At 54.9% G+C, this 13,647-nt stretch overlaps 1 long non-coding RNA gene across 5 annotated transcripts; it reads left to right on the top strand.

Moving 5' to 3' along the window:
* Nucleotides 1-290: 290 nt before the first annotated feature.
* Nucleotides 291-9,984, top strand: LOC147913169 (uncharacterized). 5 transcript variants are annotated; one of them, XR_015549009.1, is made up of 6 exons: nt 291-782; nt 3,155-4,822; nt 4,903-5,058; nt 7,950-8,061; nt 8,309-9,181; nt 9,840-9,984. It is a non-coding gene; the product is annotated as an uncharacterized LOC147913169 (long non-coding RNA). The 5 variants fall into 5 exon arrangements; XR_015549010.1 differs by having other exon boundaries at nt 3,155-5,058; nt 8,309-8,422; nt 8,512-9,181; XR_015549011.1 differs by having other exon boundaries at nt 3,155-5,058; nt 8,309-8,664; nt 9,052-9,181.
* Nucleotides 9,985-13,647: the final 3,663 nt, after the last annotated feature.

The following is a 13,647-nucleotide window of genomic DNA, read 5'->3' as shown; positions in this document are numbered from 1 at the left end:
AACAGTCATGATAAATGTCAGCAGACATTGTCCAATGTCCCCAGGGGGGCAGAATCACCTGCTGTTGAGAACCATGCCTCTTCACTGTCCTAAACCTAAAGATGACCTTATTTCTTGGCCAACCCCTAGAATCTTATCCGTCCCGTGCCCCTTTCTCCCCCCCAGGTGTCTGCAGGCTCATGGGGCACCAGTGGCCTGGAGGGCAGCGCTCCTGGAGAGGGCTGGGCCGGGCATCTTGGCTCATTGCAAGCTCAGTGTGTGACCTCAGCCAGGCTTCCTGCAGGCGGCACCCGTAAGGACAGCCGAGAGAGAAGACTGTCGTGCTGCACAGAGGGGACCTCACTCAGGCTTCAGCATCCACCCGGGGATGGGGCTTTTAGAGACACTGACAAGAGGCCCCTGTGGAAGGCGAGAGACTGGGACCCACACCTTCCGAGGATGGTTCCAAGGGCGGGGAGAGAAGATCCGGTAGGACGAGACCCCTGGGAGCCACCACGGGGCATGCGGGGTCAGCCTGTGGGACCTTTCCTTGGACAAGCCACAGAGCAAGTCCTCTGCCAGGAGGGAGCAGGGCTGCTGTCCCTGGAATTCCTCATGACTTGCAGGGTCTGTGACTCTGACCTGACCCATCAGTGATCAGAGGAGCTGGGACTGGACCTTCACAGCTAAAACCTGCATCTTTGAGGGCAGCAGGGGCTGTGTGCTAACCCGAAGGCCTAGTGGGGAAAACGTGAATGCAGCGGGGCTTTCGAAATCTCTCTGCTGGTAGATCTTAGAAACAGGTAAGGCTGGGTTCCCACCTGGTCCAACCACTGCCTTCTCTTTACCTTCCTCCCTTCCGCCACATCTCCCCAGCAGAGGACTGTGGTCCTCCAGAAGGGTCTGCCAGCAAAGGGGAGCTGCCCAGAGGGAATGCCAGTCTTCTTTTGGGGTGTCCAGGGAAGATTGGGTGGACTGCGCTCCCAGGAGCCTCCTGGCAGGTGTGGTCAGGGGCAGAGAGAGGGGACAAGGATGGTCAGGGGCTCTGCGAACACCACCAGAGGGCAGTGACGTGGACAGGTGGTCCTCGAGAGTCCCCGGGGGCACATCACAGCCAGCCTCCCACCCTCCCCGACCCCTCCGTCTTTCTGTCCTTACTCCCCCACACTCCCGCCTCTTCTCCATTGTAATGTGTTCAGTGGGTATCTTATTTTAACCTTGTTCTTGCCAAGCGCATTTTCGTGTATGTATTTTTACCTTAGGCGAATGGCACCTATTGTATCTCATTCTGAATTCTACTTTCTCCACTAAGCTTGCATTGTGTGTGCGTGCAGGCGTGGGTGCGTGGGTGCGTGTGTGTGTGTGAGAGAGAGAGACTTTTGGGAACATCCATCTTGATATATATATATGTCTACATTTAGTCTGTTGCTTTCAACTGCCAAGTCATTCTCAAAGGTGAACCTCCGCCATCTTTGACCTGTCCATGTTTCCAAAGTGGTCATCAGGTGACCTCTGACCCCGCCCTCGACACGCCCTCAATGGTGCCATGCAGTCTCCCTCTCTGCGCTCGCACCGTGTGGGGTTTCCGGGTCGTGTGGCCTACGGATCCCTAGTCTGACTGAGTAACACTGGACGGTTCTCCAGAGTGGCTGCACCCACAGAGGGGGCCACACTGCTTCCTACACTGCCTCACCTACCCTTCGCACTCTCAGCTCTCTAGCCGCTGCCGGGGATTTTGAACGGCTGTGCGTGTGTGTTAGCTTCAAGGTTCTCCTCTCACTAAACTCTTTTCTATCTCCTGAGCCCATTTTTTTGCTGTTGGGGTTGCTGCCTTCTCCTTGTACTTTCCAGACATTAATCTTGTGTTGGTTTAAGACACTGCAAATATCTCCTTCCATTCTATCAGCCTCCATTAACTTTGCCCTTGTAGTTTTTTGAGCTTATAAGTTTTGCTTTTAAAGTTTTATTTACGGCATCTTTCCTGCCCCAAGTCCTGCCTACTGACTTTAGTGGCGTCTTGGCATCTCATTCACTAACTTTATTCTGCTTTTCCCATCCGGTTCTTGGCTCCACGTAGTCTGTTTTCCTATGTAACCTCCCCACATACACAGCTTCATTATTATCCTCCATCTCCTGTGCCCATTTCTGGAACCATCTACCAAACCACCGTCGCTCCCCCATTGGCTGTGTGGTGCCAGCTTTGCTGTGTATTAAGATCCCGCACGTGGTCGGTCAGCCGTGTCCCTGAGCTCTTGGATCCAGTCTACAGCTCTATGCCCATACCGCCTGGCATTTATTTCTGCATCTTTGCAGGAGGCCGTCATGTCTCATAGGACAAGTTCACCCTCTTTGCTCTTCCTTAATAAAATTGGTATAGCTATTTGTGGGCCTTAATCCCTCCCCATAAATCCAAGATCACTTCTGTGTTCTGCAAAAAAAATTTTGATTGGGGTTGCATTGAATTTATGGGTTAATTTGGAGACAGTTGACATCTTTATAACATTAGGTCTTCCTATCGGAGAGCACGATGTCTTTCTATTTATTCAGATCTGCTTCTACTTCTCATAGCAGAGTTTTAGATGTTTGGTTAGGTTAATTCCTAGATAGTCTACGGTTGCTGTTTCTACTGTGAATGGCACCTTTTGAAAAATTGTATTTTCTAATTGATCATTACTGGCGAAAATAAATGCTATTGACTTTTGTAGGTCTAATATGTCAAATAGACATACTCAATATATCTGTTGATTCTATTGGCTTTTTTCTAGATAAATCATTTAATCAGGAAAAATCTTAATGACTTACTAAAAATGGAGCTGAGAAAAACTAGTTCCCTTTTTTTCTGGAATGAGAAGAACTCATTCTTCTCACACACACACACACACCTCCATGCACACATGCATGCATGCACACGCACGTGCACATATTTCCCCACGCACACACACACATACATGTGTGCAAAAACCACCAATCTCCCTTCTCTCCTGCAGAGTCTTGTGATCCTACTTGGCATTATGACACACGTCCATCAGCCGCACAGGCTGGGACACAGGCGTGGGCTCCCGGGTCTGGCTGGGGAAGTATGACACAGAGTCAAAGAGTCATGGTGAAATAAGACTGCCCTGCGTGTCTTCCTTCCAGCCTCAGCGACTGTCACCTCCTTTCTCTTCCTGGACAGGCGAGGGGTGCGGCTCCCCAGTTGGAGAGGCAGAAGCAGACCTCATCCCCAGACCCTGATGGCAAACGTCTCTGAGGACTTGCATCCCCCTGCCGAGAAAGCTCTCCCACTCCAGGTTCTCCTGGCTTTAGGCTAATCTGCAGCCTCAGGGACACCCTCGCCCTCTCAGAGCCTCAGTTTCCCCATTTACAGACAGGCGTTTGGACCAGACGTCCTTTCAGACTCTTCTCTGCTGGAGCCTCCTCCCCACCCCCACCCCCACTCCCACCCCCAGCTGGCCCTGCACTCGGACCCCAGGATCCTGGACCTTCTCTGGCAGAGCCCTGCGCTGCTTCTGGTTGTGGTTTTATTACTTGAGCCTCGTGCAACAGGCAAGAATCCTCCAGCTCTTGTGTCAGGATTCTGTTTGGGGTAAAAGATTCCAAATTCCGTAGGAGCTCGGTCCAGCGAAAGACGCACTTGCCCACGGGGGGTTTGTCTCCATATTTGAGGCAAAGTGGAACAACAAGCATGCTCAAGGAGCAGGAATGTGAAATGGGGCAGCCACAGTGGAAGACACTCCGGCTCCTCCTGGAACACAGAGTGACCATGTGACCCGGTGATTCCACCCCTAGGTGTGTATCTGCCCAGGGGAAATGACAACGGACAGCCACACAAAAACTTGTACACCCGTGTTCACAGCAGCACTATTCACAATAACCAAAAGGTGCAAACATCCCAGATGCCCATCAACTGATAAATGAGTAAACAAATTATGGTCTGTCCATATAATGGAATATTACTCGAGCATGAAAAAGGATGAAGCACTGACATTCTGCAGCGTGGATGAACCTTCCAAATATGCTGAGTGAGACAAGCCAGACATGGAACCACAGGTTGTATGACTCCATTTATACGAAATGTCCAGAACAGGCAGGTCCGTGGAGGCAGAAAGGAGATGGTCATCAGGGTTGGGGGGGGAGGGGAACAGAGGGATGACAGCTGAAGGGTAAGGGTTTCTTTTGAGGTCTAAAACTAGAATGTGGTGATCATTGCACAACTCTGCGAATATACTGAAAAACACTGAACTGTGTGGTTTTTGTGGGTGAATTTTATGGAATGTGAATTAGATCCCAATAAAGCTGTTAAAAAGAGAGAGAGAGCTGGGAAGAAGGTGATGGGTGGGCATCCTCCAGCACCCGGGACGCTGGCTCACAGGTTCCTAGACCTGGGTCGGGGGGGCTGCCCCTGAGGCCCGGATGGGGGTTTCCTTCAGCCCAGGGCTGCGGGGTGGGGAGATACCTCGCTTTCTGCTCAGCACAGCCGCCTTGCACCCACTCCCTTTCCTTCCTTTCTCTCGTCCTCCTCTTTCCAGCTGTGTCAGGCTCTTCTCTGTGCAGCGCCCCCTGCACTAGCCCACTAGGCTTTAGATGGCCCCCTTCCACCTACAAAACCACCGAGGTGCTCCGCAGCCCTCGAGGGAGCCAAGGGTGAGGGCGGGATGTGGGCGGGCCCCTGGAGGGAAGAACACTCCTAACTGCCTGGAGGTCAGCCGTGCAGGGACAGAAGCATCTGGGGCTCCGGCAGGAAGCAGCCCTCACCCTGAGGCTCCTTTTAATTTCCCAGAGATGATAACGCGGGCCCGGAGTATCCACCAGAACCTGGAGACAGATGACTGGAGTTTGCAGGGTAATAGTTTGTGTTGAGTAAATTGGAATTTATATCACGGGAGGCAGATGATCCCCATTAAAACTCTCCGGCATCCCCAGACTATGGGAGTGTGCACAGCACTGCTCACCGAGGACAGAAACAGAGACCGCATCCCCGAAGAACCCCACTCGCCCCACAGATTTGTAATGAGTGGACAAGCCCGAGAACGCTGTGGAGAAGCAGATCTCCCTGTGTCCTCCACCCGATTCGCACAGGTTAGGGTCATTTTCACCTTCCGGAAATTCGGAAAACAAATCAGGAAGTAGGGAGTTTTTGTTTTCTTTTGGTTTTGGGGGTTGTTGTTTAGTTTTGTGTGTATTTTTAAAGCTTGTGAACAGACGAGAAAAAATCCAGGAGTGTGTTCTCACCTGTTAAAACTAGTTCTTAAAATCCCAAATCCTTCCACTGCTTTTGTGTGTGTGTGTGAGGAAGATCAGCCCTGAGCTAACATCATACTAATCCTCCTCTTTTCGCTGAGGAAGATGGGCTCTGAGCTAACATCTATTGCCAATCCTCCTTTTTTCTTTTCGTCAAAGCCCCAGTAGATAGTTGTATGTCATAGCTGCACGTCCTTCTAGTTGCTGTATGTAGGACGCGGCCTCAGCATGGCTGGAGAAGCAGTGCGTCGGTGCGTGCCCGGGATCCGAACCCGGGCCTCCGGTAGCTGAGTGCGAGCACTTAACCGCTAAACCACAGGCGGGCCCCCTTCCACTGCTTTTTGCTCCTGGGGACCAGCACACAATCTGCTTTGCTCTTGATTTAAACAGGCTGACAAGCTGCTGCCCACTTGGCGGCTCGGTGGCAGGACCAGTTTGGGACTGTCATATATAATGCATGAAACGAGCCACAGAGGGATTAAAGCCATGTTGAACGCGTGCGTTTTCCTCTCTGGAGCTCTGTTCCCGAAGCCATTGTGCAAACATATTTACTCCGCATAAAAGAATGGGATGAGGCTGCCCACAATTTGTTCACTGCAGCCGATTTAATTTTTAAACTTGCATTAGGACAGGATTAACCTTGCTGAAGGATATCGAGACGTGGATGGAATGTATAACTAATCCGGGGTACACGTTGCTATGGGAGAAGCACTGCATGGAGTTAAATATTCACTGCACATAAGTACCTTCTCCCCGGTGCCCCTCATCCCTGTGCAGTCACCTCGCATAGCAGGTTCTTTGCCCAGTGGCGTGGAACACGGGGCCTGAGGCTCAGGCCTGGACATACAGCTCTTCCTTCCATTCTCCCAGCACCCTTAATCCTGGTCATCCCAGTGACAAGAGGTGGCTGTGGGAAGACGGGTGAATTTGCAGACTCATGCAAGCACACCTACGGTCCCTTCTGGGTTCTTTCTCACCTTCTCTGGAGGATGGCTCTCTGGAAGGGAGAGAGAACCAAGCCACAGTCATAGAGGAGTCAACACCGTCCTAATCTATGACCCGAGAGGCAAGAGAGAGAGTATAACCCAGCAACTCCAAGGGAAGAATCCCAGAGAAGCCTCTGATTGGCTGGTGGTCAGCCAATCATCTGATGGAGGAAAATGAGGGTGGAGCTGCTGGGCCACCACAGGGGACCATGACCAGGGCACAAGCAGGCTGACCAACTGACTCTTCCGTCTGGGACTGTTCCAATTTCAGCAGTGAAAGTTCCATGTGCCAGAGACCCTTTTGTCCTGGGCAAACCATATGGTTGGTACTCCAAGCTCAAGAATCCTTCTAGAAACCTCCAAACCTGATTAGTGAGTTGGGTGAACAAGCTGTGACCTGTTTCCCAAGCATTTCATTTGAGTGATTTCCCCACCGAGTGTTTTAAGAAGAGATTTCAAAAGGCACGAAAAACGAGAACTGAAACACGGTCAGAGTGCCTCCCGTGGTTTTTTCCTCGGCAGAACGCAAACCCCGGTGTCATCTCCCGGTTGAACCGAAACCACCTTTGGGGCACTCCTGCGGGCCCCCCGCCTGCCAGGTTCCTCTTTCAGGTGCTGCCAGCCCGAAGTTTTTCAGCTAACGCTCGGGTCAGGCACACTTTGGCCTCGGCCACAACGGTTGCTCCACTCCCTACGAGTCCTCCCAAGACCCAAATCAGAGGAGTGGTCCTAGCTCCCACTTCCAGTGGAGACTGTCCTGGGTCTCAGAACAGTCTGGACACCTAGATATTTCAAGTTCTCTTCCCTTCAGGACAAAGGCCTGAGCAGCCCCATGACCTGCACACACTGCAAGGAGGGGCAGTTTCGGCCGCCCTGGTCCCTTTGAGCTTGCTGATGGCAGGAGTGGCCCTGGGGCCTCGGGTCACCTAGACATGCTTCACGGACATGAAGGGCTGTAGAGTGGACGGCACACAGCTGGTAGCACCATCCACATGCAAGTTTCAACCATCTTTGATGTAAAGGATATCCACAATTACATAACAACAACAGGTGACATTCATTGAGTGCTGGCTGGGACGGCGCCAAGAACACTATCATTTTTCTTCATCTTTGCAACCTCTTGGAGGGTATCTTCATTCTGCATTTTACCCTTGAGGGGCCTGAGGCAACCTGGTACAGATCACATAGCTACTGCACGTAGTGAGGCATGGATGAGCATTGGAGGGGAATTGAACTGCAGCTTTGCAAGGAGGAAGATCCTTGCCTTTTCCAGGATGTAGCCACTGTCGCCTGCTGTGCCCACCACCACTAGCATCCTCATGGGGTACTCCTCCTGTGGGGCTCAGATTTCAAATCAGTTCTGCTTCCTCCTATCAAATCTCTCCTATTAGCTGCGCTAAAAGGAGACAAAAGATTGCCTGATTGCTTGTAAATACTGATGAGCTGATCCTTTCAGGGAGGGTCTCCCTTTCCTTTGAACACGCACTCCTAACTGGACGGTTTGTCAAGGAGGTAACTGATTAAAAATCAGGACATCATCTCCCCGACCCTCAACCAATACCGCTCTCCTTCTGCCTCCCCAAACTCCACAGGCTGGAGGAGAGCAGTCTGCAGGGGCAGTTGGGATTCTGGAAAGTTGCCAGTGTCCCACCCTGCCTCTGATGTGAGCTAGTGTTGTTCCTGGTGGTTGGGTGGCTGTGGTCTCTGACTGCCCTCCACCGGTTCCCTCCCTGCTCTCTCTAGGGTGGGCTGCTGTCAGCGGGAACCTGAGCCACACTGGGCCGGCCTGGAGTTGACAGCGACGGATGTGGTCGGAGCAGGCACCAGACAGCGAGGAGCTGAGGTTCCCATCCCGGTCAGTTCAGCGTCTCCGTGCCCTGCTCCCTGGCTGCAAATCCTCTCCTTGGGCGTCTCACCTGTCAAACGAGGAGCCGGGCCTCGTCTTGCTCACAGAAGGGTGGGATTGAGTGCTGGACTTTGTCACGAGGCAGATGAGGAGGAGGAAGGGCTGCTGCTTCCGGCACCCTTGGGCCCTGTGGATGCTCACTGTAGGGTCAGGGCTCACCTTTCAGGCAGGTCCCATTGTTATCCCTACTTTCCAGGTGACAAAACCGTGGCTCTGTTGGGGAAGGCTGTTCGCTCGTCATCACCAGAAATGCAGTCCACGGAGCTCCTGGACCCGGAGTTGGAACCGGGTTAGGCAACTTTCCCACAAGGTGCCCACCTTGCTCCCCTGGGGCCTCCATCTCCTCAAGCCCTCTCCGACTTCTAAGACCAGTGCAAGTGTCCCTTTTCCTATGAACAGGACGACAGGACACTTTGGAGAGGGAAACGGACCCCTAGGAGTGCCAACAGGTGTTAAAGGATGTCCACTAAGGGCAAACAGGGACTGTCCCAGGCAAGTGAGGCGCATGGGCCCTCTGTATGCATGGATCACCTGGAGGCCGCTTGTTCCCTTGTGAGTGAGACTGACCCACATCTCCACACGACAAGCCTTCAGAGAGGGAAGAGCAGTACCCAGTGGTTGTCCCCTCAGGGAGGGTCAACAGGGCAAGTCCCTGCCCCCAAGGCTCCCACATGACCAGGGGCTTGCCCCTAGGGACCAGCTGGAGGGAACAAATCCGGGAGGGTCCACGCTCCCCGTCCCCGCCCCCGCCCCCGCCCCCTTTGGGACAGGCTCTCTGAGGGCCCAAGGACCCTTTCAGCCAGCCTGGGAGCAAACAGGAGCAATCCTATTTTTTCATCACAAACTAAGAGCCATTTCTGTCTGTCCCTGGTCTGCCCTCACGGACCCTGCGAGGCCTGCCGCCATCCGCGGGTGCTTTTGTTCTCCCTCACTGTATAGAGACACTCCTGGAGCTTTTCTGCTGCTGCAAAGACAGCTTTGATTCTCTGCCGAGAATCCGTACCGCAGCCTCCAAAATGGGACCATTCCTCCTGAGAGGAGCAGAGGAAAATCGCTTTGCCAACTCCGGGTAATTAAGTCGCCGCGCAGTTATGGAACACGACTTTCATCTTCAAAGCTCTCCTCGGTTGCTCATTAGTCATCTCAGCCCCCGGGGATAGAACTGCTGGTTCTCTTCCTAAGAGTGGGGAAACTGAGTCAGCTGTGCCTACCCCACCCCCATCCCCTCAATTTGGAGTGGAAATGGCGCCCCTGGGCGTGCTCTGGGGGCGCATCTCATCCGTGTAGCATCCGCTTGTGTCTGCAGCCCCCCCCCCGGGCACGGACACGGGACTCAATAAAAATGCTATTTTAAATAAAAAGGAAGCTGCTTGGCTCTGCACGGGGAGGGCTGCCATCGGGCGCCGGCAGCACCTGCTTTTGCTCATCTTCTTCTCTGGAACCTGCGCGTTTTCAGCTCACAGCCTCCCCTGGAACGCTGACTGTCTTACCCACTTCTTAGTGAGCAGTTTCAAGGAAAGCACTGCTTTGCTCTCAAATGCCTTCCTTTCCAATTCGGACAAACTGCTATAAATACAACACACCCTGTTTTGCATTCAAATTGTTGTGAAAGTTTGAGGCTGTAAATAATATTCTCTCGGTGCTCAAGACAGAATTATTATTATTTTTTCCCCAGGTCTTGGAACCAGTGATAAATTAAACATTCCTTTTGCTCTCCCCACCCGCAGCTGACATCGAACATGGAGCTGATTGCTCTGTACCTGCCACTGAGGATTAAAGGTGACCTGTGCGTCGTGGCGAGGCCAGGAAGGAACAAGACTAGAGCTCTGAGCCCGGGGCAGGGAGGGCGTGCTAAGTGTGTGGTTGGGGGGTGCTATTCCGGATCACAGCATCTGGTTCCTGTTTTCTCTGGGCAATCTTCCGATAATAAAGAGTTTATCCTCTGAGCTCAGAGGTTGGTACCCAAGCTAGTCATTTTACACAGGGGGAAACTGAGGCAGAGAGGAGCTTTCTGCCGCGAGCCTCTTCTCTCCTTTCCTCATACACTGTTCTCGATGATGGTCTGCTTGGGGTCAGACTGGGAACCCCCAGGAGGCCTTGCCCGGATCCTGGGATGTGGTGCTTCTCCGGAGATGCTAGGCACAGCTCGTGGACATGGGAGCCACCGCCATCCCGGGGTCCTTCCTGGTGGAAACAAAGGCCATGGGCGTCTTAGATACAAAGAGCCAGCGGGGGCAGATCCGCTGGCCTGGCTCCCGCACGCTGCTGATCTTGAGCAACTCCTGGGGGTTTCGTTTCCCGGGCTGTGAGTGAGGAGGAAGCCACAGGGGGTTAAGTGAGGTATGCAGCACATGAAGAGCAGCACGGGGGAGCACTGGGCCGGCCCCCCTCCTGCCTCCAGCCAGGGACAGTGCGGAGGCTCCTCCGCTCCGCTCAGCGCAAACTCCGCCATCTGTCTCCAGGACGCTGCGGGCAGCATGCTGCGCTGTCCGTGATGGTGATGATAACACCCACCTGTGTGCAGCTTTCAACCGCTCTGCCATGTCCGGCACCTCCTCCCCCCTCAACAGCTCCGTGGGGAGGCAGGCTGGGGGCCCGAGGGACGACGAAGAGCTCTGGCCTCAGGAAGGGGGCGGGCATGCAGCCCTCCAGCTGCTGGTCAGCTGCCTGTGCGCATCCGAATCCCCGGGCAGATTTCCTCACTTCAGATGCCAGAGCCCCAGCCGAAACCCGCCAGCCCAGGGTCTCTGGGGCAGGGCCAGCAGGGCTCAGGCCTTTGGCTCCCTTGGAATGTGCTAGAAGACTCTTCCTGCCTTGCGGTACCCTGGGGGCACCTTGGCCCCAAACTGCCCAGCGGGGCCCCCACAGTCACCTGCAGTTTCTCGGGCAGCTCAGCGGCCTGGCCAGGCCATTACGACACTCACGCCGCGTCGGACGGATCGTGGCCTGGAAGATTCAGCACAGAGTTGGAAAAATAGCGCACTCTTGCCCTGCCAGGTGCAGCTCTAGAAGCTTCTTCACTGCGACTCCACCTCCCTCAGACAAGGCGCTCTGGCTTGCCTGCGTCTTCACGGCCTGGAAAGCTGTCCTGCTCCACTGTCCCCCCGCCAGCAGGTGGACGGGGAGGCTGACCATCCCCACCTCACAGAGGAGGACAGAGGCATTCATGAAGGTCGCGGACAGCAGGCCACGGGGCCACGGCTGCCCGCTCCACCACACCTGCCCTGACGCCCTTCCCAAGAAGGCGGTGGTGGGAGTCCCATCTCACCCCTGAGCACTCCCCTGGGGACGTCCTTGCCTCCACCGCCTTTGGGTGTCCCCAGCCCTGGCCGTGGCAGGGCAGTGCCAGCAGACAGGGGCTCTCCAGCCCAGCTCCCTGGGGCCCAAGCGTTCCATCGCCGACTGCAGACAGGCCTCTGGGGCCGGATCCTGGAGCAGCATCTGCTGGCTGGTTCCCCGCCCATCCTCTGCATCCACCCGGGCCTTCACACATGTTCAGTCCTGGCACGACGTCTTGGAAACACGGCTGGTGCTGCTAACCGAGGTTACGTTAAAAGTTAACGTGTGACCAAGAAATACGTTTTGGTGAGGACCAGCTGCGTGACCCGGGGCAATGATCTTGACCAGAGCCCTCGTTTCCTCCTGTGAAAGCTGTGTGACGAGGATAAACACGTGCAAAGAGCCCAGAACAGGGCCCCGCGTGGAGCTGCCCTCCACACACGTTAGCTCTGATGAGCGCGCTTTGGTCACGACGATTTGCTTCAAGTTTTCTGATTATTTAAGGCATGCATGCTCATTATACAAAGTTTGCATAAAGGCAGAAAAATCAAAGAAGAAAATTAAGACATTCCCAGAAATAACCAGTGTTCGCATTTCAGATACTCCCTTCCAGTCTTTGTACTACGCACACGTGGGCCAGCTGCCATCTGCTTCGTCTCGGGTCCTAGAACGTTAGAACAGGGCGCCTCTGCCCTGACCACACCCCTCCGTCTCAGCCCCACTCTAGTGCACACCACGGCTCCTCCTGCTCCCCGACAGCAGCCGGCCAGGGTCTGCCAGAGCGCCTACGATGCTGGGGGACGCACACCTGCCGTGCCCCGTAAGCGCGCTGCTGCAGGGCCCTCCCCCTCGTCCCCGTTATATGGGCAGAAACCTGAGCCCTCCCTTGCCCCCCTTGTCCAGGAGGATGGAGATGTCTGTCTGATTTGGGAGTCTGGACTCTGACCCCTTGGCCTCCCATTCCCTTCTCGTCCTGGGGCAGAGGGGCTGGTAAAAGCTGCATGAGTTTAGGCAACCTTTGTGGGGGAAACCTCCTGCTTGTGCCCAGGAGCTCAGCAGGTGTGGGGGATGGAGGCCAGGTTCTGGCTTTGGCTGTGGGCACCTGGGGCGTCCCCACACTGCACACATGCAGTCAAGCCACATGAAGATGCTGCTGGCCTTGCCCTTGAGTTAGAACAGTGCGTTCAGAGCATCCTCCGCTTATGAATAACAGGAAGCCAACGACACCACGAGAGCACATGGCACCTCTAAGCCGCTCCGGCCTCCCACCCGTCACTGCCACTGTGGCTGATTCCATGCTCTGCTGTGACAGATTTCTCTAGAAACCCACCAGTTTACAGCATCTACATCTGCCTTCTGGAGGCCCTGGACCAAACTGTACTGGAAGATAGCAGAAGCAACAACGGAAATCTCATTTCTCCAGAGGGCCCTGAAGAGGCGCGGGAATTCGGGAACTGAAGGCCTGCAGAGGAGGGGCGCCAGCCTCACCAGGAGACTCATCCTCAGAGAGGCCACAGCTGGGCAGCAGTGCGCGCTGGTGAGGCTGGCCGGCGGCCACCCCTCCGTGGTCCCTGGTCTCGGAGGAGACGCCCAGCCATGGGGGCGAGCAGGTGCACGGCTTTCCGAGACCGTTTTCCTGGGAGCCCAGGACTGACAGCACCCTCCTCGCACCCCCCCCCGCCCCCTGCAGTACTCGGGGCTGACCAGCAGCCTCACCGTGGACAGGGAGTGACAGGAGACGTCATCTCAGGGGCTCTGGGAGCGCTGGGCTCTGCCGCGATTTCCTCCACTGAAGGGTTCCCTCTCGTCCCGTTGCTGTTAGCTCTCAGGGAGGATGTGGTGTCCTTTCCTCCAACCGAGCATGTCGGCAGAACCATCCTGTAGGCTTGATGTGGGGCTGCCTTTCTCTCTCACGCTCCTGAATTCCGCCAACTCCAGCTGGGTGAGCTTTGATGGTGGGTGCCATGGTCACGGGGGTGTGCCCCGCAGATGCACGGACCACCCTCCAGGGGCTGGAGCACAGCCTCCAACACCGTTTCCTCAGGCCTGAGTCAGCACAGGGGACAGTCACCAAACTAGGGACACAGTCATGCTCACCCTGGGCTCCTGGGACGGGTGCAGAGAGGGGGGTCCATCTCCCCCACGGCGGCGTGTTCATCACTCACGTGGGCCTTAGTCAAGTGCGGTCTCCCCGCCCACCTTCACGGCTCCCTCTTCCACGACCCCGGTCTTTTCTTCATGGACTCATATTGATTG

Source organism: Ceratotherium simum, chromosome 29, assembly GCF_057802395.1.
Source record: "Ceratotherium simum simum isolate JZ-2026a chromosome 29, ASM5780239v1, whole genome shotgun sequence".
Classification (NCBI taxonomy): Eukaryota; Metazoa; Chordata; class Mammalia; order Perissodactyla; family Rhinocerotidae; genus Ceratotherium; species Ceratotherium simum.
Note: the sequence above shows the minus strand (reverse complement) of the source record. Positions and strands in the feature narration are given on the sequence as shown.